The sequence below is a fragment of the Cannabis sativa genome, chromosome 2 (assembly GCF_029168945.1).
Source record: "Cannabis sativa cultivar Pink pepper isolate KNU-18-1 chromosome 2, ASM2916894v1, whole genome shotgun sequence".
Classification (NCBI taxonomy): domain Eukaryota; kingdom Viridiplantae; phylum Streptophyta; class Magnoliopsida; order Rosales; family Cannabaceae; genus Cannabis; species Cannabis sativa.
The window spans coordinates 56349873-56372398 of NC_083602.1; the positions used below are offsets into that span (position 1 = coordinate 56349873).

Sequence of the window (22526 nt, forward strand, 5' to 3'; positions counted from 1 at the left end):
TATTTTCATAGGTTGTAACCTCTTAGCACTTTCATTATTCCATTTGGTAAGAACGGAGTTTGTGAATTACTTGAGGAGTTGTCTCTGTAAATAGGCTTTCTATAATATGGGTTCTTAAAATATTATGTGGCATTTTTGTATCTTTCTATTTGTTAAATTTGTTGATCTTTAGTTCTCAAATAATGAAAGTATTGCTTGAGTGAATCGTGAAATTGTGTTATTATATTGTGTAATTACAGCAATGGTAACCCATTTCTCCGTTTACATTTTATTATTCTTATGAAGAATTAGATTTCATAATTTACAAAATTTTAGTGAGTTGATACGTCATATGTGAACTGGATATATTGGCTGACTTGCTATTTTAATCTTATTTCTGAAATTCTACTTTAATTTATACTTTTGCCTTTTCAAACTTTACAGTACATAAAAGATATATTACTCTTTACTGGAGTGGAGAGCCAATGAATTTACTTTTCATAGTGCTCTTGCAAAACTAAGCCATGAAATTTTCTTATATGGCAGTAGTCTCTTGCATTTTTACATTGAAAATGTGCTTGATGATATATCTTTAAGATTATAGTTTTAGTACCTATATATATGGATAATGGAGATAGTGTATAGAGCTAAGTAAATAATGATTTCTTTTGTACAGCAGAGAAGTTCTTTAACTTAGTATTAAATGATGATTCAAGTTTTACAAATGAATATCGTTCCGTGTAATAAAAAGATACTAATCTCAGTGTAAGTTTAAGACGCCTACAGTCCATGCACATTTATGTTTGCTAACATGCATATTTCTACTATATAGCTAGGGATACAGTTTAATAACCATGCTAATTGTTAGTTTCATTTAAGACTGAATTATTTCTGTATTTTAACTTATAAAAGTGGTATATGAAGTAGAATTTGGTTTGAAAGGAGATAACAGGTAATCATTGAGTTGATACTTAGTGAAAGAAAAAGTTATTGGCTGCTGCTCAAAAACTTTCATAAAAATTTGTGTTTATGTGGACTCCACAACCTCTAAGACCCTATGCAGGGAAATTCTCAAAGGTATTTTCTGTCAATATTTTTCTTGTTACATGGCTCTTAGTTTTTTCGCATTGTAAATGAGACTCTTTGTTAGTTCAATGTATAACTGTGCTCCAACTGGGTTATTATTCTCAGATGGGACAGTGACACACTGCAGATGAATATGATGATCAAGTTAGAAAAATAAAATTTAGATCCCTCTCATGTACGAGTTCCATGTGCCCTCTAGATACATGCATGAATAACTACTCTTCTTTATTGAGTTTGTATTTTAATTATACTTTTAATATAATGATTAATATTTTTTTATCTTTTGGTTTACAGTTCAAGTTAGACGCTCCCTATAGTAACGAGGAGATCAATGTCGTACGGGATGTGGGCCGAATTTGTGAAGCCTTTGATTATAGATTAAATACTTAAGGTTACTACTTTTGTTATAATACATGAGTAACAAATTTTATGATTATTGTTATCTTTTGCATATGTTATTAGTTTATATTTAGTTTACGATATACATGGAATTTAAGTTTTACAATCGATTTTATTAACAATTTTAGTATTGTGTGATAAGTTAATAGAATCGATTACTAATTTTATGTAAGTTTTAAAAATATTATTTAAATTTTTTTGGTATTATGTATTTACTATTATATAGAGTTATTCTAAAATTTGATAATGCAGGTGGGGAAAATTGCATGAAAAATTTGTAATTTTTCCTTACTTATATTTGTGCTTCATTTTATAAGTGACGCAATAGGTAAAAAAAAAATATTTTCGTAATAGATATGACATTTTTAAACCGACGTAATAAGTTTTTTGTGACAGTTTTAAAATGCCATGAAACATTTAGCGTCATTTGTTAACCGACGCATAAAATAAAATAAAAAAGTAAGTATTTAGCGTCGGTTTATAAATGTCGAAAATTATTTTTTGCGTTGTTTTGAAAATGACGCTAATAAAAAACTATTTGCGACTACGGTATATACGTCGGTTTTATAAACTGACGTAAATTCTTTAAGTGACACTTAAAAACCGACGTGAATTATACTTTTTGTAGTAGTGTTAGTAGCAGTCTATAACTAATTGAAATAATCAGTAATAACTAATTATAAGCCATCTGTCCACCCTTTCCAAGCACCATTGGAATCTTGTAGCTTTAGAATTTAATTGTTTCTTTTTCTAGAGCTAGCCATAGCATGAATGTAATTGCTATTTTTATCACCTCCATTAAGTCAAAATTGCTTTGAACGTTGTTTCCAATATATCTCCTGTTGTGCAAGTAGTTCAAAGTAGTTACTCTGTTCTTTTTGAAAAATCTCAATTGAATTCGCATCTTGTTTCCTTCTAGTATTATGCAGATTTTTTTTTTTACTTTGAGCTAACCTTTTTTTGAAATTACTAGTCAACTCTTTACCCCAAACAGAGAGATTTTGACAATACACCTGAATTTTGCTCAGAATTGGAAGATGAGAATTTGAGGTCCAAGTATCGTGGACAATCTGGGCACACATAGGTTCTCTGGACCACGAATTCTCGAACCGAAATTGATGAATATGGACTGCTGTTGCTTTGTGCTGTGGTACAAGAAAGATCAGGGAGTGATCAGAAGAAGAGAAGCCCAAATTTGTAAGAGTTGCAGCTGAAAAAAGATGCAACCAGCTGTGAGTAACAAGGGCACGATCAAGACGAAATTCTACCCACTGATCAGTACCTCGAGACCGTTCCCATGTAAAGGGATGTCCTTGCAGATCAAGATCCACCAAATCGCAGCTATTAAGAGCTGCCTGAAAACCGTCGATTAAGGCCGCAGGGTAGGGACGTCCGCCCTTTTTGTCATTGTGGCTGGTGGTGTTGTTCAAGTCGCCGATCAAGCACCAAGGGAGACTCGAGGTAGAGTGAAGATTGATAATAATAATAATTTAAACTCTTAGTTACATTATACTTGTAACAATAATAATTTAATATTAAAAATTAAGTATGTAATTAGATATTCAATTAAAAATCGATACAATTCAATTAATAATTTAAATTAGATTAGATTGAATTAAATTTTAAATTTAATTAAATTGAATCAAATATTAATTTTTTAAATTTAATTATTAATTAAATTAAATTGGATCTCCAAACTAAGAAGACGTATAACCAATTGGATCTGTTGAAATTTTAAAGCAGGTACTCCACATCCACTACCGAAAATTCAAGAATTTCTTTAAATCGTTTTAAATAATATAAAAAATAATTTATATTTATTTTCTCATTAATAATAATAATAATACGTGGCAGTTAATGCAGCCTCGCGTCGCTGCTTATTTATCTGGGTGGAACACGCAACGCAAACGGGTCGCCGCATGTGCCACGTGGAATTACGTAATTGAGACTTTGAAATGAATTTGGGCCTTAAGTGACGTGTTTAAGATAACGACTCTAAACTGTCTCTATTTTTGCTGACTCAGTTCATTGGAACTTACCCACCAAACAAAATTTAATTAAACATAAATATTCCTAAATTATAATATAATGAACATTATTTTTATTATTATCACTATTATTACTTTTAAGTTTTTAATTATTATTAAGTTATATGGTTGGCATCATTTTTCTGTTTATAATTAAGGTTTCATTTTCAGTTGGCTTCCCACAAGAAAGTAACAAATACGATTTGTCATTGTCAACAACGCATACCTCACGCCACATATGTCGTTTATCAAAAAATCGCATCTTACGTTGTGTTGTGATGAGAGAAATAAATAAATAATTTGACAAATTTATTGACCATTTAATATATATATATATATTAATATAAATATATTTATAGGAGATGACAGACTGATAGTGCTATGCGATTTATTTGTGTAATATCATAACAATCCACAAAAAATGACAAGAAAAAATCATGACTAGTGGAGAATTACTTGATTTTATTAAGTAGCTTAGCTACTACTTGGTTATTGTGATTATAACTCTCTCTCGGAGATTTCGAGACTAGTTGGCCCAAATATGCCAATAAATTTTTTGTTTGAAATGGCCTAATTATGAAGAAATTTACTTAGAAAGAAAACTCTTGGTGATAAAAGCTAGTTACTTCATCCTATTTTAAAATTATATCAATAATTGTGCCCCTCTCATTCTTTTATTAATCCATGGAAGGACCGATAAAGCTAGTTAGTTCAATTTCTTCTCTTTTTTATTTTTTAAGATAATTAAAGTGTATACATATATATATATAAATACATACGCATAGAAAGCGACTCTATGATTATGACCAAATACATATATAATTATAAGATATATTACATATGGCTATATATTGCCTTATTCAAATAGGACTTATCCATCTAAATAGTGCTGTCTCATTTGAAAAACTTGATAGAATAATATCGGTTTGAGAACAACAATTAAAACAACAATCGTCACAATTATTATTATTCGTATATATTACATATTTGAGTATAGTATCGAAAGCCATTTTGTCTACTTAAATTCGTTTTTTATTTTCCTGAGAAAAAATTAATACATAGAGAAAAAAGATAAAGGTATTAGTAGTAGGGGTGTTCATAAAGTATCTGATCCAATCCAATCCGCAAAATGCGGATATCCGCACTTGTGCGGATTGGATTGGATTGAAAAATCTAAAATCCGCACTTGTGCGGATTGGATGTTGTTTGACCTCAAAAAGTAACTGATCCAATCCAATCCGCACTTAATTATATATATTTTTAAAAAATTATAATATGTAATATATATTAATTAAAAAAAGACACAAACTTCTAATTTCTTAATCTTTTTTAGTAATATATTGAGTTGGTGCATTTTATTTATTTTATAATAAAAAATACAAGAAAAATAATTCTTATTCACATAGACACATACACATAAAGTTTAAATATATATATATATACTAACTTATTTATTTTAGTAATTAGATACATATATATTTTAGTGTAAATCTAAAAATAAGTATATATATATTGATATATATATGTATATTGATTTAATTTGAATATAAATAGAGATAGAAGTAAATTATTATTGGAGATTAAGAAACAATAGTATTTTTTTAATTTTTTTTTTATGAAATATTAAATAATTTATTATTAAAAAAATAACCGATCCAAAATAACCGATCTAATCCGCACTATTGTGGATTGGATTAGATTGGATTTAAATTCTTATGCGGATCGGATTGGATCCAAAATATGAAATCCGCACTAAAAATCTGCACTTAGTGCGGATTGGATGTTGTTTGACCAAAAAAGTGCGGATTGGATCGGATGTACACGCCTAATTAGTAGTGTGTGGCAACTTTTTACTTGATAATATTCTTATTGGTGTTCGAATAAGTATAAGATTCTATATAATTAAAGTAATAATTTTTAAGTAGTATATAGCTAATTAATTAGAAGACTATATATACAGAAAGTGCCACCACTAGTTTTCAATACCAGTACTCAATAAAAAAAGATAAAAAGTTAAGAAAAACTGCATTTTTTAAGTAATTAATACTCACTTTGAAGTTTATTATGACAAACTACCAAGTTTTTATAGTACTGCTAAACGGTTTTTTTTTTTCTTAAAAAAAAAGAACTAGTAAGCCAAAAAATCAACGGTGCTCTGAAAAAAAATATCGATGGCTAGTAGTGTTTCCGATCACAGAAAATTAATGAGAATAATACAAATATATATATATTAAATTCTTGTGTACCCGTACGTTCAAAGAAGACAAGGATTTTTTTTTTATTTTAATTGTTTTTTTTTTTGCTTGAATTTATTTTAATTGTTATAGCTGATTGTGGACACAAAATATATACTCAATTTTTTAGAATTGTTTAACGGGTAAATATCATTTTGGACCCTGTGTTTTGCAAAAGTTACAGATTGGATCCTGTGTTTTGTTAAATGACAAAATGGACCCTGTATTTTCTAAAATAGTAAAAATAGGACCTTGAGCTTAATTTTTAATAACTTTTTTTTTTAATACAACCAACTTGAAGACAATGCTTAATACGAACAGATACAAAAATTGTAAACAGTTTTGTCATAACACTTTTAGATCGAATTATAATTAAACTTTATTTTGACAAAAAATCAATTCAGGGTCCTATTTGTACTATTTTAGAAAATACAGGGTCCATTTTGTCATTTAACAAAACACATGGTCCAATTGGTAACTTTTGTAAAACAGAGGGTCCAAAATGGTATTTACCCTTGTTTAACTAATCGTATAGAAAAAAAGAACAAGAATTGGAGAATTGTTTAATTAATTATAAGCTATATAGCTCCCTTTCAAAAAAGAAAAGAAATAAGAAATTATAAGCTAGCATGCGTATCTCTTCCTAGTAGTGTAAAAGGTAAACATATAGATATAATGGGACCCTGACTTTTAAAATTCAAACAAAGAATAATAAAACGTGTTAATTATATATAATTATGTAAATAATCACATTTTTAATTATTTAAAGGTATGCCATCTTCTATAGAAGAATATTAGGAATAGAGTTTTTATTTATTTATTTATTTATTTTTTTTTTTGAAAAGGTAGGATTATAATTTGTTAGTATGTATATTATACTGAAGTCTCAACACTCTTTCAGAATTATTGCAGGGTCAGGGTATTAATTAAAAGTTTAAAGCTTCATTTGAAATGCCGTATTAATTCGTATTGTATTATATTAATTAATATATATAAAATGAAATGGTGCCGTATGTACATATATACTGCACCATTTCATTTCGTAATAATAATCATGTACTGTAATTAATTATTATATGGCCATTAGAAAATGTAATTATTGGTATGAAAGAGAACCAAAAAGCATATGCAAATAACTCGATTATATTTATATATATATACACGTACATCTCGTGGTTTACCTAATTACAATAATTCATCAAATTTTATCCATTAACGTTTTTGGATAATGCATATCTATAGAAACTTCATGGTACATGTAGAATGCAACGATTAAATAATTATTGTTTCTCTATGAAGATATATATATAGAGATAAGTATGAGAAAAAGTAGTATATATTTATATAAAATATTATTCAAAAGGTGAATACATATAAATGTTTATTACACATGTGCATGCATTTGATATACATATACGTGTATATATAAGTTAACACGTGCAATGTTCTGAATCGAGGTACCCAACGGCCCCTTTTCTTCTTTTTGTTTTTGTTTATTAATTAATATAGATTACAAATATAGTACAATTATAATCTCAAATATTGAGACCGACACTAGCTATATATATTTTACCATCCATCTCTAAAAAGAGTATAAATCTTTTCTAAACAAAATATATATAAATCTGACATTTGGGATAATTTTTTTTTTTTGAAAAAAAAAATCAGAAAAAAAATATATATGTATTTTAATTAGTTACAACATATATAGACATAATAATAACTTTGGTGTAATGATTAAGGTAAATGGCAAATAAGTTAAAGGGTAAAGTTTCAAATCCCACTAACTACACTTTATATTTTTCTTTTTAAACGCCCCCCTCACTTTAAATTCTGGGTCCGCCACTAAAGGAGCGGAATCAAATTTAAATGTAAGGGATCAAACTCACTACTACTAATTAATGATATATATGTTATTTTCTATTTTAATAATAAAACAATGATATATGATTATCTTATTTATAAAATGGTGACTAGCTAGTGTAACTTGGTTTGAAATAAAATAAAATAAAAAGTTAAAGATGATATTTGATTATTGTAGGTGTTTTGATATTCAAACAAAAAGTCCTTTAACTTTTTAGTTTTTTTTTTTTTTTAAAAAAAAATTCGACTGTAATTTTACTAATTATTTATATTATTTTTTCTTTAAACATTTATTGCACTCTACAAGTTGAATTTATTTTAATATATTTCACAAATTCTCTTGTAGTTAATATTTTACTTCGATTAAGAGGGATCACTTAGTAACAAATTCATAAATTAGATTACATATTAAAAATATAATTAATATACTTTGGGTTGGGGGTTAAGCCCACCCTCAGTGTACCTCCGCCTCTGAGTATCAAATAGAACTAAAACGATAAAGAGAAAATTAGCATGACCTCTACACAAGGATAACACGCACAAATCAAGAAAAAATTATTTAAATTTTATTTTTAATGCCGTAAAATTTTTAAAAACTTTGCAAAATTAATAAGAAACATGCTATAGTTACAATGATTTCCACATAAAAAATTAAATTATAATTTTTACTCATACTAAAAATAAAAAATTTCTCTAGATAACAAAAATGATATCTTCACTATATTTTATCTTAAATTTATTATATATGTAGCAGGAATTTTAATTTAATTTATTAATTAATAATGAGTCATTCAACAATAATAATAAATAATAGTTCTACCTTTAAAACTATAATTGTCGAGTTTTATTATCTTATTTTTTTTATCGTGAAAGTTTCCTCCAAACTATACAAATCGTTGTAAATATATTTCTCTCCAGTTACATTTTACTCATTTTTTTTTAAAAAAATAAATTACTTATGTAACTATGAGTTATACATAATTGCACTATAAGGATTTATTTAATAACTTTAAGTTAATTTATAAAAATTAAGTTTATTGACATTAAACATACAAATAATAACTCTAAAAATAAACATACATATACTTTCATAATTTATCATTAAACTATAATTATGTGTAGTCTCATTTGATATATTTATTAAATCGTATTGTATTGTATTATATTAAATTGAGTTAAATGATATATTTTTATATAATATTATGTTAAATTTTAATTTATACTAAAATATTTGAACTCTATGTATTTATTTTTTTATTTGAACTCTTAAATTTATCTAGATTAATGTTATGTTAGTGTTATATCAATAAATTATTTAAATAAATGGTCAAAACAGAAATTATATTTGTAATAATTTTTATAATTCGAAATGAATTTTTACAATAAAAGATAAAACTCTAATGATAATACTTCACGAATAAATAATAATAATAATAATAATAATAATAAGCCTTGGTTCATACATGGACAAGTATGGAAATCGGGTTGTGTCGGACAAAAATTGTAAGAGGGAAGAGAAATGGGATATGTCAGTATGACAAGGCGTTGCATGTCAAACCCATAAAGGATTAGTCCTATTCTAATGGATATGACGGTGTTCCTTATTTCATCGAAACTTCTCGCATAGTAAAATGTATGGATATTTCTAAACCAAATAATAATAATAATAAAAAGATAAGTTTAAGATGAGTTGTATTTACATTTAAAACAATAATTAAAATGTATTCTACTTTTTTTTTACACAAAATTAGTGATTTGCTCTATTTTTATGATATATAGTTGTGAAACTATATCTGTATATCAATTATAATTTAAATTATCAAATATGCCATTTTAATTAAATAGACACCTCATTAATTTTTGATCTATTTAAAAGAACAAAATTCAAATTCAAAACTTTTATTGCAGGTAATCTGTACTAGAAATTTTTGTGTTTTTTTATTTATATATAGATATATTATATTTATATGTTGTGAATATTGAAAAATGAAGCATGGAATTCATTTTCATTTTCAAACACACCTGCACTACAATGAGATGCTTCTTATTATTTTTTTTAAAAGAAATGTTGTAATACTATATTAATGATATTGGTATAATATTGTGTGGTATAATATTGGTATAATAACCTCGAGGTTTTATGGTCCAAAGACTTTATATGCGAGTGACAATAGAGAGCCCACAAGTCCATGTGTTAAGAAAGTGAACAGTCAGTATGCAACTTTCAAAGTTGCATACGTTCGGATATTAACTAAGAACATTTGAAATTGTTCTCTCATTTATTCTGTAAATATTTTCTGCCTTAATTAAATATAATTAATTTTGTAACGGTTCTGTCTAATCGATTATGTAATCCAAAGGATAACTTGGTTTCTATATAAAAGAGTGATCCAACCGGAAGTAGGATCTAATCACAAATATCTTGCTAAAGTGGACTAAGCAGACTAAGCTCTGACTGAACTACTATAATTATGTGTCTCCTTTACGTATACTATGTTTTCGTTCTGCTATTCGTTATTTTATTTTGAGTATTTGCCACTCTAAGTGAATACTCGCAATTCTGTAAGTGAGTGTTCTTGTTCATCTCGAATACTCATGATTTCTAGTGTTGTTTATTTTCCTCCGATAATATTTTTAAACCCAAAAGAAGATTTATCATATATAAGAGTATTATTATACGCGTCAGAAATACTAAAAAAAGAAGATTTTAAGAAAGTGTTAATTTCATCATGAACAATATGATTGGAAAGGAATAAGAAAACCCGTGAAGGGCTATAAGTACCCCACACCAAGTTAAGATATGAATCTCCTCCTATTATAATGAACTATGTTGGGAAAGAAAACAAACTAAGAAAGGAATTTAAGATCACCACACTAGTGAGCAAAGTAATGAAAAGGCAAAAATTCATAGTTAAACTTTATGTGAATTCAGCGATATCAACTCCTCATAATGTGATCAAATTTTGAGCATCTATTTTCTCATCAGATTAACAAATGAAGGTGGTCTTATCCGAACCACTATAAGGTAAATCATTCTAGTACAATAAGTTTAGCTCCATTGTAGTTGTATTTGGTGTTACGAATCTTTTGAGGCTTTTGATTTTTATCTAGTTAGGCTTCAATAAAATTTAAATAGTTTTTTGATAAAATTAAAAGAATTATATTATCCATTTCAACTTGATGGAATTTTAATATTTTATACTATATTTTATCATTTTAAATGTTATCATTAAGAAGTTTAGGTGAAGAGTCAAACCAAAATAGTATGCCTTTAATTATTAACTCTATTATAATTATACGTTATAATGATTAAGGAGGTGAAAATAAAAAGTTCTTATTGTCTTAACTATTTTTTTGCATATTCTTTTTCAAATTTCCAAGCAAAATGAGTTGTTCTATTGGTAGGATTGCATTTGACTCAAGATGTGGGAGTTTCAGTTGAAAGGGTCTTCTCAGATTCATATCGTTGGTCTTAGTTTTCGAGAGTCAGGCAGAGTATTTGAATGAATTCGGGATTATCTTTTTTTTTCTTTTTTTTTTTATATTAAAATTATATTATATAGCTTTCATGGGGTGTCTCTCTCTCATATTAGTCACAATTTTAATGTTGAGGCTCATAGATTGGCTAACCATGCTCTTAAGATAGATAATAAATTTTCTTAGATGGAAGAAACTCCCACCTCTTGTGTAATTTTTATTACCATTGTAATTAACCTTTCATCGGTTTACCGCTAAAAAATATATATGTATTTTGATACAACATAAAGGTGTATAGGTTGGCGTCCGGGTTCGGGTTAGGGTCTATAGGTTGGCGTCCTGGTTCGGGTTAGGGTCTATAGGTTGGCGTCCGGGTCTAGGGCCGCAGTCCGGGTCTGAGGTCTCGGGCCAAGTCTGGGGTCCAAGTCTGAGGTCCGGGTCTAGGTCCAGGGCCCGAGTTTGGGGTCCGGGGTTGGGGCCAGGGTCCGGGTCTGGATCCGGGGTTTGGGTCAGTCATTTGAGTTTGGGGTCGAGATTCCCAACCCCAGACCTTTTGTAAATATTATAATACAAATTAATACAGATTATTTGTTATGTATTAAATAATACGATTCACATATATTGTATTAAAATTTATGATCATAATAATTAATATTATTTAATATTTTATCTAAACTTAGTGTTGTTTGTTATTTAATATACAATACTTTTATAAAGCCTACTAAATAAGCCCTAAAATAACTAGTTTTTTTTTTTTTTTTTGATTAACCCTAAAATAACTAGTTACTAAGTAGGGCATGGGTCCATCTTAGTGTTGGAGGTTAGGCTGGCAATCAGTAGACTCACAGATCAATCACTTATTTTCTGAAAGCCAAAATATAGCTAAAATACACAATAATATGAACAAAAGAAAGAAAGACCCTTTTTGAATTTTTTTATAGGTTCCCTCATCCAATATTTTGATCACATAAAAGAATTTAAATATAATTAGTGATGCTTTCTTTATCGTCATGCTTGACGCTGTTTTGTATATTTATTAATATATAAAAATATACGAATATTAATATTACAATATATATAGAGAGAGATGACATAAACGTTAATATAAGGCAATACTTTAATGACACCAAGAGAATAACGATTAATTAGATCACGGCATTATATATAGTTTATTGCTAAGGTCTGAATCAATATTACTTTTATCTTTGCTAGCTACCAAAGATTATATATGTATGTATGTACAAAAATATTACTTTTATCATTTTTTATATTTGATCAAAATATCATATACATGCATGATTCCAATATTCTAATAACTTATTGCACCCAACTACTATAGATTCGTTTTAAAATATTCTTATCTTGTATAACTGCAATTATGGAATCTATTAGTATATCCAATACGCAATTTTCTAGGTTCTTTCCCTAATTTATGAGCGTTTATAAAGGTACATAAATATCAACTAATAATAATAATGTCTTTTGTTTGAGCATTGTTATTAGGCATTAGCTGTGTCTAGCACCCTTAAGACGTGTCGCCTTGCGATTAATTAGCGATATTCTTTAAGAGCTATTATATTATATTATATGGAACACGATAATTAATTAGACCAATAGCAATATTGACACGTAGGAAGGTGCTTGGCACGACTTTTAGCATTTCTCTTTTTGTTTTGATCATATGCAAATGGCGCGCTCGTTTAATTTTTTTTTTTTGATTTAAGCGTTTATATAGCAATATTGACACGTAGGAGTGTACTTGGCACCACTGGTGACTTTTAGCATTTCTCTTTTTGTTTTGATCATATGCAAATGGCGCGTTCTTTTAATTATTTTTTTTTATTTAAACGTTTATATATTATATTGTATAATTTGGAATTCGAATTCAAGACCTCCAACACACACGCACCCTTTTATAGACGCGCTCTTTTAATTAGAACCATACGTAACCAATCAAAATTGAAAACAGAAGAACTAGACATACATATATGTAGTCAAAAATCAAGTAGTGCGGTGTCTTTTATTAACAATTTCTTTTGTGTTGATTGTTAATCACAAAATCAATATCAGTACCTTTCAAGCATGCCAATCTTTCGAGTGGTAAGTAAAAATGCGATTATATATATTAATATACAAAAAATATCTAAAAGCATATATATATGTGTTTATATATTATACTTTACAAAAATTATTGTGGGCACATAAAAAAATGCAACGACCTACCGGTGTAGCCAAAAGTCAGTGACTGAAATTTGCATAATATTGGAAGCCGTTTTGTGATCGAGAGTTCTTTTCATTGCCCTCTAAAGGCCAAATTTGAGAGATAGCGATATAAAAATTCCAGTTTACAGATTTATATGCAATGTCATTCTTTCATTCTTAACCCCTAAAATGAACTATAAAAATATATTATATTTATATAATAATCCATTGGTATTAATAATAATGGCTTTCTCATCAACCAAAAGCCACTGGTAAAGAGAGATTAATTCAGTCGTTGACCGATCCATATGCCATGTAAAAGGAAAAAATACATTTACTGGCCTTTAAATTTAAGATTTTTATGTTTACATACGCACATTATAACTTTCAAAAAAAAAAAAACATTATGTGAATATATAGTAATGTTATAAGAATATTTTATCTAAAGAAATTAATTTCTATTTAAGGAAATAAATAAATAATTGATTTTTTGATAAATGAATATTTTATATTCATTGAATCTGGACAAAATCAATTATGTAATATTCTATATATGGTCAGATTTCTATATTCATTACCCGATTTGATTTCCTGAATTAATTGTCAAAATATTCTGACAATTAATGTGGCACAGATACTGATGGAGTATCTCACCTATAAATATAGGGTCTCGGTCCCCGAGCTCCTCACTCATTCTGTTCATAACAGCAAATTCTATCTAAAGAGAGTTGAGAGAGCGAGGAAGCCCGATTACCCACAGCAATCGGTTTCTTTTGCAGATCAAGCTTAAATGGGACTAAAGCTCAAAGAATCAATGGCTGGAGGTATTTTGATCCTTAAATTATAGTGCATATATGATTTATTAATTTCGCACTTTATTCATAATTATGTATGTTTTAGTCTATACAAATAAATGTCTAACAGTTGGTATCAGAGCGGATTATATATCTCTGCCTTGATTTATTTTGAGTTTCATATATATATATACATACATTTACGGGGTTCTTCATTTATAATATAATATATATTTTATATATATACTTTCATATTATATAATTCCCGATTATATATATATATTCATATACTCAATTTTTTAATATATACATATATATATTCATCTTCATATTTACGATATATATATTATATACATTCATGTATACCGTATAATATATATATATATGTTTCTGAGTATACACTTTCATATTATATTCATTGATTTCTTTCCATATAATTGATTATCATATTCTTTTATATATCTTTATGATATTTTATATGGTTTAATGTGTATATGTAAGTATATATGTATATATATACATATCCAGTATTGATTTTTGTTTGTATATATATTTTATATACATTTTCTTTTCATTTACGTATATATATTCATATTTATATATATACTTTTATATTAATATTTCATAATCTATATGTTCATATATATATGCACATTCATATTTATATTCATATACTGTGTGTATACATATAATTTTCATGTATATATGTTTATGTATAATACTCAATGCTTTCATATTTTTGTTGCATAAAATTGTATGTAATACTCTCTTTCATACATTAATGATGATTTTATGCAGTATATATACATTGTATACGAGTATATATATACATGAAAGTTTTATTTTTCGATCTATAATTTTTCCGTTTTCATTTTCGGTATTTATTTTAAATCATCTATTCATTACTATATTCATATAATATTTTAGATCGATTTTATGAATGAAAAGGATTTAAAACCCATTTGAAAACTGAAAAAAATTCTCTTAAGAACACGATCGGACCCGAAAGAATTTTTTATGAAATTAAAGACTACAATTTACGTGTTTTCGATGCTTGAGATCAATATGGATCTCTTAATTTATTCATTTAGATCATTTTAGAATTGGTTTCATGAATTTTGGTCATCGGTGTTGTTTTTCATGGCAGTTTTTCAAAAAAAAAAAAAAGGAAAATTAAGAAAAATTTAAGAAAATTCCGAAATTTTGTTACTTTGATTTATTTTTGGAATTTTATTTTATTTCCTTATTTTTGTTGATTTACTCAATTAAATTACATTTGTTTAACTTTCCATTCTTATTTAACATATATCTTCATATATTATATGTTATTTAGTAATAAATTATTATGGAAAATTTTTAATTTGGTAAATTAATTACATGCTTTATTTTTACATGTAATTACAATAATTGTGATATTTTAAGAATGTGAATATTTAATTATTCTACAATTAAGTGCGCAATTATTATATTTATTTACCAATTAAGTAATTTATTGATTAAATTAATTGATAATCTGCCATTAAGTATATTCTTTAATTTTGCATTTAATTGATTTCATATAATTAATTGTACTAATTTGTATATTTACCTTATTTATACAAATTAATTATTAGTGCAAATATTTAAGATATTATATGGTCATAAATGTATAATTAATTATATATTATGGAATTAAGCATTTAATTTCTTATCATACAATAATTGTATTAATTTCTATTTATTTGGCAAATTTATGTTTAATGCAATTAATATTTAGATTTGTATGATTTAAATGCTATACATAAATTCCTTTTATAGTGCTAGATATATTTAGAAATGTTCAAACATTAAGATAGGTTGAATATTTTATCTAGCACATTAAGTTTCATAAAACTTCATAAAATTATTCATAAAATATTCATAAAACTTCCTAAAATGAATAAAATATGAATAAAATGTAAGTAATTTTGTGGTTTGACATAAGAAAACATGAACTTGGGACAAATGCCCATATCTAGAACGGTTTTTAATGATCTTCGGACGACTACACTAGGAGCACTAATCTCAGTGATTGTCTACTATGTTAATAACGAAATTACTTTTAGGTAGAGCCCAATACCTAATGTCATAGTGAACCATATAATTTTATATAATTAGGGAGTAGCCACAACATCCTTATTTGTATAAAATTATACATTAATTAAAATTCACCTTAATGGACATAACTTGTAATTAATTATATAGGTATAATAATTTTACCCCACATGGATTTTATTATATTTGTATAATTAATTAGGATAATATGTTAAATTAAATTCTCTTAATTTACCCCACAGGGAGTTATGGGGATTTAATTTAATAGTGTTATCACAAATTTAATTAAAGATAGATAATAAACCTTCATTTTCCAAAACTAATTGTTTAATTAAATCTATCATAAAGTTCATCTAATTTTATTAAATTTAAAATTTAGCCCACAGGCAATTTTAGATTTAGTAAAATTTTAATCTTCAGTTTATACTTTGGTGTCTAGTGAACCACATAATTTTAAATAATTAGAGAGTAGTCACAACATCCTTAATTATATAAAATTATATATATTAAGTGGATTAAGATCACATAATGGACATAAATTATGTGAACATAATAATCTTACCCTACAGGGATTTTATTATTTTTACATAATTAATATGTTAAATTAAATTCTCTTAATTTATCCCACAGGGAATTATGTAGATTTAATTTAATAATTTTATCAAAAAGTATAAAATTTTGAAACATTTATAAATAATTAAGTGTTTCATACTTTTCATTGAGATAGAAATATTAAACTTTAAGTTTTATTCATAAATTGTGTAAATCTATCATAATCTACATCTAAATCTAATCTTATTAAATTAGAAATTTAGCCCACAGGCAATTTTTGTTTAATAAGATTTCATATTTAAGCATGTTTATTCATTGGTAAAAACATGATTCATTTAAACCTCAAAACTATATGTAATTTTATTACATCACTATTCATAAATTTCTTCCATACCAGTAGAAATTTTCAAAATTTATTCTGATAACTTCATTTAGAATATACAGTTTTTACTGTATAATTAAGAAAAATAAATCACTTTATTATCACCAATAAATTTTAATTTATTGTGTATGAATTCATTCTAATATAGTTAATGTGATTATTAACACATAGTGGATTATTTTAGATTGTTATTCCACATTCATAATTTCTTGCAAGGTTTACAAATAAACCTAAGAAAGTCAGTAACTGTGAGCAAATCTTATCCACAGACAAGATAAGTTCTCACATTTAGAAGTTTAAGGAACAAGCAATATAGTAGTGACTTTGTTTTAAAATTGGCAAAGACCTTTATGTTCCAAGATTCTATTGAAACTTGATTTAGACACATTTAGAGGTCTTTACTACAAATGATGTCACTCATAAAGATATGCAAGTTCAATCTGACAATAAGAAATGTGTTATTAATAAGAATTCTTCTACATTATAGCACCAAAAATTATGGAACATATCTCCATAAATAGAATAAATGTTAGTAAATGGTGGGGATCTTCATTACACTAGATTTTACTAACTTTATTTAGAACTTGTGTGAATTTCATTAAGAATATGTATTCCAACAAGTCAAAATGAGTGCATATTAGAATTCTATCATATTAGAAATCATACAAGTCAATTAAGTTTGAAGACATGGACTCAAATTTCGCATCTCATTTTTAACGATTACTCACATAAATTATTTTCTACAAAAGTATAGATTTATATGTTTCAAAGACATTTAAATCTTAAGTAGAGAAATGGTGCATTTTGCATATTAAGATAGTGAGATCAAATATAAAATGGAGAATACTACATTAAAATTCGTGAGTATGGATAAACTCCCAGTCTATTTGCAAAGTTTCTTTAAAAGCATGGGTTCATTGCCCGATACATATGCTTGGTACACCCAAATTATAGTGTGTAACAGATTTAAGAAACTAAGCATTTTTTTGGACATGGGGTGGAGCTTACATAGCAAACTCCAATCTTTCCTAAATCTTTGTCTATTGATACTCTTCAATGGGGGTGTACATATCGAATCGTGTTCTAACCAAAGTTGTTTCTCAAATATATTTTGAGTTGTGATAAGGTTGAAAACCGACTTGATGACATGTACACATTTTATAAATACCCATATATAGTTAGAGTACAATTGTCAAAGAAAAGATTTGGGCCCTAAACCATAAATGAGCATATTTCATTTGAAAAGCTATAAGGTTTAAGGGTTACATATTTTATTATCCATCTCACAACACTAGAATTGTGGAATTAAGAATTTACTTGATCAGTGGGAGTGATCAATCTAGGAACCTAGTTTCCGAGAAAGATCATTCATATTTTCTCAAACTTCCACCTCAAGTGTTAGATTAATTATGATTCACAACAACCCTTAAGATTACTGGTTATTGAGAATTCATAACTAATCATTAATAATATACAAGTCATTGGTAAAATTCTAATAAGTTATGTTATTTAGTAATTGCTTACAATTTCTAAAATAACATGCTATTGAACCATTTGCTCTTTTAAGAGTTTGTTGGTCCATCCTTAAGATGACTTATTAGAACAGTAAGATCAATGTATTCTAGTGGTCACATTTTGTACAATAAGAGTTCACCTACATTATTAATTTGAGACACAAATTAAATTATAGAATGATAAAGAATTGAAGTTGTAGTACAATATGCCATGAATGAAGAAATGAATATCTTAAATAGCAATAAAGTTTAACTTTAGTAAAGTTGTCTAATGGGGTGGAGAACATTAATTAAGCATAGGTTTTTTCACCAATAATATTCATTAGGCAACATTGAGAAACATAAAGATATAAAAGAATATTCATTGCTAAGAAGTTCATTTTGAACTAAGAATCAATAACAAAGGAGATTTACATTCTCAATTGTTTTTATAAAAGATTCTATTATAGACCTTGGCATTTGTTGCTTGTTTTAATTCATTAATCAATTCCAAATAGTGAACTAAGAGGAGAAGGTATATAGACTGCCATAAAGATTTTCCTCTAATAGTGGTGAACATATGCAAGCTTAAAGTGTCTACCTATAGATTAAAACAAACATCTCACAAATTGGTATTATATCATCTTTTCCTTTAGGTTTGAAAAGAGAATTATGGAAATAATTATATACCAGAAAGTTAGTGGGAGTAATATTTGTTTTATACGTTGACAATATGTTACTTGCAAATAATGATAAAAGTTTTCTATATAAGTTGAAATCATTCATATCTTAAATTATTATTTTGAGATAAGGAATATAAATAATATATATAATTTTAATTAATTAGAGAGTAGCCACAGCATCTCTGATTAAATAAAATTATGTATTATTCATCAGATATAACTTTTATCTTTAAGTGTGATAAATTCAACTCGAACCAGCATCTGAAAAATGATCTGGAGTGAGAATAAATTAAGAACATTCATTTGCTTCTATTTTAGAAGCCTAATGTATGCCTAAGAGTCTAAATAAGACTTTGCATTACATTTGTTTCAGGATTGTTAAGTAGTATCAGAATAACTAAAGTTAAGACCACTTTATTTTTCATACAAAGTGATGAGGTATCTTTAAGATACTAAAAATTATATTCATACATATTTTAAGATGAATTGACCATCTGGAAATATAGTTAACCAATTAGATTCTAACATACTTAACTGGTTGTATTGATTCACGTAAATCAATATTTTATTACGTCCTTAAGATTACCAGTAAGTTATATTGTAGTGAATCTTGATTGTTATTTCCACTATAGAAGTCAGATTCATTTATTGTTGAGGATACATCTCGTATGATGTATTATAGAGTTTCATAGTAGGCCTAGAGTTCAGAATTACAGTTTCATTAGGCCATCATTAAGAAAATTTTGCGATAAATTCAGCTACAATATTTATGGCTAATAACTCTAAGAGTACTTGTAACACCCTAACTATCTTAGGCGTATTACGTGATTTTTAAACGTACTGTGCAGCTCGTTGCTAATCAACGAGGTTTATGGAAAAACGTGATTAATTAAAATTTTGCTTTTTAATTAAACTTGTAAAACATATTATAAAAGTCTCGGGATCCCGATTTATAAAATCATTTACAAACGTTTTAACTGATTAACTTTTACATCAAAATGAAAGTCGTCTAACGACAGTTACAAAAATCTCAGCCGTGCTGTCCCGAGGATCGTACGCTCCAGGCCTAACCGCCCCGACATGTACAATCTCATAAGCTCGCTCACGGTCCATCAGCTACAGCCTTGCCTTTACCTACACATGAACATAAACTGTGAGTCGACAGACTCAGTAAGAAAAGCATAATAATAACATACATAACTAACTGCCGTGTCCAACACGATACTGAGTCCCGCTACTGCCATGTCCAACATGGTACTGAGCTACTACTGCCATGTCCAACATGGTACTGAGTTTTGAACGTTCAGGGGACGGTACTATTGACAAGTATCCTCCTGATCGGTCGAACCGGTCATACTCCGGCTGCTGGTCATACTCCAGCCTGTACCGACGGATAGGTCAATAAGACCGAACCACCAACCAAGTGTCGGCTGATCGGTCGAGCCGGTCATACTCCGCCTTGGTCATACTCCGGCACTGTACCGACGTGACAGGGTTGGATGGTTCGAAGCCTAAATACATAACTAATGTAATCTAGCAGGCTTCCTACATGCACGCTAAACATGTAATCTACATATGCATACCGTTATACTAATCTTACCCGGATTCCGATTTCGGGTGTGCGGCCAACCCGACCGGAACCGAAGCCGAACGGCGGATTGCGGCTCCTAAACCATAAAAATCACAACGCTATAAGTGACACGCTAAATCACTTCCCGGGGACTAAAACTAGGAACTAAAAGTTTCCCTATCGATAAAAAGCATGGCAATACCCCTAAAAACCCAAAAACGAGGAAAACTAGGGTTCTGAAAAATCCCCCAACCGGTAGACCGGTTGCCCAACCGGAATTCCGGTTCGGGAAATTCGGGACCCCCATCCGAATTCCGGATGCTCAACCTAATTCCGGTTCCTCGCGAGCGACCAACTAAAAATCCCATAACTCGACCAATTCAACCCCAATTGGTTCCAAACTTTCCAGACCTGTTCTAAACTACCCCTAGAACAAATCCAAGGCATCAAATTCACCCAGAAAACACATATACAAAATTCACCATTGGAGCTCAAGCTTTGAGTTCCAAACTCAAGCTTCAGCAATTCCACCTAACATGCATCCTAGCCTAGTTAATTCTACTTAACTAAGCATAATAACACCTCTGAAAACATACAAGAACATCCAGCAATTCACAGAAACAAAATATAACATTTCTTTCCAAAATTCATAACTTTTTCACATAAAAAACTACAAGCTTGAACAACCTAACTAATATGCTTTCAACACAGCTCAATCAACATCAATAATCATGCTTTGAATCACACAAATTAACCACAAAAACACAGCAGCAAAATCAACTAAAAACTCATGCATGCATCATCATTTTTCATCGTATTTTTCAAGAAATTAAAGAAGGAGAGACATGAACCAACCTAGCTTGCAATGGACCTTAAAAGATGATGAATTAGCAAGCCAAAATCAAAGGAGAAATCCCCCTCCTTGCTGCTCAAAGCTTGGCCGAAAATGGAAGGGAAAGAAAGAGAGAGTTTGAAAGTTTTGGAATTTTTTCTAAGTGTTGTAAAATGAAAGAAATAAAAGGAATAAAGCCATTTAACCCAAAATCATTTCAGCCAACAATTAACCATTAAAATAAACATTTATTCCAATTAATAATCACTAAAAGACAAAATATCATTGGGGCAAAAAGACCATTTTGCCCCTCCATACTAAACCACATAATAACCACTAAAGGGGTATTTTTGGGAAATTCTAAATTCCCGGCCATTCCCGACATTCCCAATGTCTAAAACCCGCCCCCAAAATACTAACATACTAAGTTGTGATTTCTACTGAGCCAAACGCCGAGTTCCAAAATACCGGACACCGGAAATGCGAAATATAAAAACTACTGATGACATAATCATGCATATCTGAATTCCATAAATAACAGTAATAAATTATTTAAATAGCTATAAATAATTTCATAATTAACATAAACAACTGCTAATTTCCAAATTAACTAAGCGGGCTTTACAGTACTGGTCGAAGCTAGCATATCGACATTAAGTATTTAGCCATAAAAAGGCGTGATAAGTGGTCATTAATCACGCAAACTGAATTGGGTAATCGCATATCCTTGACTAAAGGCATGCCGCAACACAAATTCAAGGATCATAAAGTAAATGTGGGATTCAGTTAACCCATATGCAGTTTTTTATTTGTACAACCAAAAATTATTCAATGAAACTCTAATTTCGATATTTTCTCATATTTATGTGCACCTTAATTT

At 28.1% G+C, this 22526-nt stretch overlaps 1 non-coding gene across 1 annotated transcript; it reads left to right on the plus strand.

Annotated features, from left to right (window-relative positions):
• The first annotated feature begins 8050 nt into the window (after positions 1-8050).
• LOC115721613 (U6 spliceosomal RNA) lies at positions 8051-8156 on the plus strand. The gene has a single exon (XR_004012621.1). It is a non-coding gene; the product is annotated as a U6 spliceosomal RNA (small nuclear RNA).
• Positions 8157-22526: the final 14370 nt, after the last annotated feature.